We start from the raw sequence: 3,142 nt of genomic DNA on the forward strand, positions 1-3,142 counted from the left end.
TGAAAAATAGGAGGAGCATGAAGTGGTGTTCAAAAACATGAAGAGTCTTAAAACGTGTGAAAAATATGAAGAGCTTCAATAGGTGTGAATAATATGAGGAGCAGGATACGGTCTGAAAAATAGGAGGAGCGTGAAGCGGTGTTCAAAAACATGAAGAGCCTGAAAAATTGTGAAAAATATGAAAAGCTTGAAAAGGTGTCAAAAATGAGATGAGCATGAAACGGTCTGAAAAATAGGAGGAGCATGAAGCGGTGTTGAAAAACATGAAGAGCATGAAAACGTGTGAAAAATATGAAGAGCTTCAAAAGGTATCAAAAATATGAGGAGCATGAAACGGTCTGCAAAAAAGGAGGAGCAAGAAGTGGTGTTGAAAAACTTGAACAGCCAGAAAAGTTGTGAAAAATATGAAAAGCTTCAAAAGATGGCAAAAATATGCGGAGCATTAAATGGTCTGAAAAATAGGAGGAGACTGAAGTGGTATTTAAAAACATGAAGAGTCTGAAAAGGTGTGAAAAATATGAAGAGTTTCAAAATGTGTCAAAAATATGAGGAGCATGAAACGGTCTGAAAAATAGCAGGAGCATGAAGCGGTGTTGAAAAACATGAAGAGCCTGAAAAGGTGTGAAAAATATGAAGAGATTCAAAAGGTGTCAAAAATATGAGGAGCATGAAATGGTGTTGAAAAACATGAAGAGCCTGAAAAGGTGAGAAAAACATGAACAGCTTCAAAAAGTGTCAAAAATATGAGGAGCATGAAACGGTCTGAAAAACAGGAGGAGCATGAAGCGGTGTTGAAAAACATGAAGAGCCTGAAAACGTGTGAAAAATATGAAGAGCTTCAAATGTGTCAAAAATGAGATGAGCATGAAACGGTCTGAAAAATAGGAGGAGCATGAAGTGGATTTGAAAAAAAAGAAGAGACTGAAAAGGTGTCAAAAATATGAGGATCATCGAAAGGTGTCAAATATATGAGGAGCATGAAAAGGTCTGCAAAAAGGAGGAGCATGAAGTGGTGTTGAAAAACTTGAAGAGCCTGAAAAGGTGTGAAAAATATGAAAAGCTTCAAAATCTGTCAAAAATATGAGGAGCATGAAACGGTCTAAAAATAGGAGGCGCATGAAGCGGTGTTCAAAAACATGACGAGCCTGAAAAGGTGTGAAAAATATGAAGAGCTTCAAAAGGTGTCAAAAATATGAGGAGAATGAAACGGTCTGAAAAATAGGAGGAGCATGAAGCTGTGTTGAAAACATGAAGAGCCTGAAAAGGTGTGAAAAATAAGAAGAGCTTCTAAAGGTGTCAAAAATATGAGGAGCATGAAACGGTCTGAAAAATAGGAGCAGCATGAGGCTGTGTTGAAAACCATGAAGAGCCTGAAAAGGTGTGAAAAATATGAGGAGCTTTAAAAGGTGTCAAAAATATGAGGAGCATGAAACGGTCTGAAAAATAGGAGAAGCATGAAATGGTGATCAAAAACATGAGAAGGCTGAAAACGTGTGAAAAATATGAAGAGCTTCAAAACGTGTCAAAAATATGAGGAGCATGAAACGGTCAGAAAAATAGAAGCAGCATGAAGCGGTGTTGAAAAACATGAAGAGCCTGAAAACGTGTGAAAAATATGAAGAGCTTCAAAGTTGTGAAAAATATGAAGAGCTTCAAAAGGTGTCAAAAATGAGATGAGTATGAAACGGTCTGAAAAATAGGAGGTGAATTAAGCGGTGTTGAAAAACATGAAGAGCCTGAAAAGGTTTGAAAAATATGAAGAGCTTCAAAACGTGTGAAATACATGAGGAGCATGAAACGGGCTGAAAAATAGGAGAAGCATGAAATGGTGTGGAAAAACATGAAGAGCCTGAAAAGGTGTGAAAAAATGAACAGCTTCAAAAGGTGTGAAATACATGAGGAGCAAGAAACTCTCTGAAATTTAGGAGGAGCATGAAGCGGTGTTCAAAAACATGAAGATCATGAAATGTTGTGAAAAATATGAAAAGCTTCAAAAGTTGTCAAAAATGAGATGAGCTTGAAACGGTCTGAAAAATAGGAAGAGCATGAAGCGGAGTTGAAAAACATGAAGAGCTGAAAACGTGTGAAAAATATGAAGAGCTTCAAAAGGTGTCAAAAATATGAGGAGCAAAAAACGGTCTGCAAACAAGGAGAAGCATGAAGCGTGTTCAAATACATGAAAAGCCTGAAAAGGTGTGAAAAATATGAAGAGCTTCAAAAGGTGATAAAAATATGAGGAGCATGAAACGGTCTGAAAAATCGGAGGAGCTTGAAGCGGTGTTCAAAAACAAGAAAAGGCTGAAAAGTTGTGAAAAATATGAAGAGCTTCAAAAGGTTTGAAATACATGAGGAGCATTAAACGGTCTGAAAAATACGAGGAGCATGAAGCGGTGTTCAAAAACATGAAGAGCCTGAAAAGTTGTGAAAAATATGAAGAGCTTCAATAGGTGTGAAAAATATGAGGAGCATGAAACGGTCTGAAAAATAGGAGGAGCATGAAGCGGTGTTCAAAAACATGAAGAGCTTGAAAGGTGTGAAAAATATGAGGAGCCTCAAAACGTGTCAAAAATATGAGGAGTATGAAACGGTCTGGAAATTAGCAGGAGCATGAAGCGGTGTTCAAAAATATGAAGAGCCTGAAAAGGTGTGAAAACTATGAAGAGCTTCAAAAGGTGTGAAAAATATGAAGAGCTACAAAAGGTGTAAAAATTTAGATGAGCATGAAACGGTCTGAAAAATAGGAGGAGCATGAAACGGTGTTGAAAAACATGAAGAGCCTGAAAAGGTGTGAAATATATGAAGAGCTTCAAAAGGTGTGAAAAATATGAAGAGCTTCAAAAGGTGTCAAAAATATGAGGAGCATGAAACGGTCTGAAAAATAAGCGGAGCATGAAACGGGGTTCAAAAACATAAAGAGCTTGAAAAGGTGTGAAATATATGAAGAGTTTCAAAACGTGTGAAATACATGAGGAGCATGAAACGATCTGAAAAAAAGGAGGACCTTGAAGCAGTGTTCAAATACATGAAGATCCTGAAAAAGTGTGAAAAATATGAAGAGCTTCAAAAGGTGTCAAAAATGAGATATGCATGAAACGGTCTGAAAAATAGGAGGAGCATGAAGTGGTTGTTAAAAACATGAAGA

Source organism: Dama dama, unplaced genomic scaffold (genome assembly GCF_033118175.1).
Source record: "Dama dama isolate Ldn47 unplaced genomic scaffold, ASM3311817v1 ptg000093l, whole genome shotgun sequence".
NCBI lineage: Eukaryota > Metazoa > Chordata > Mammalia > Artiodactyla > Cervidae > Dama > Dama dama.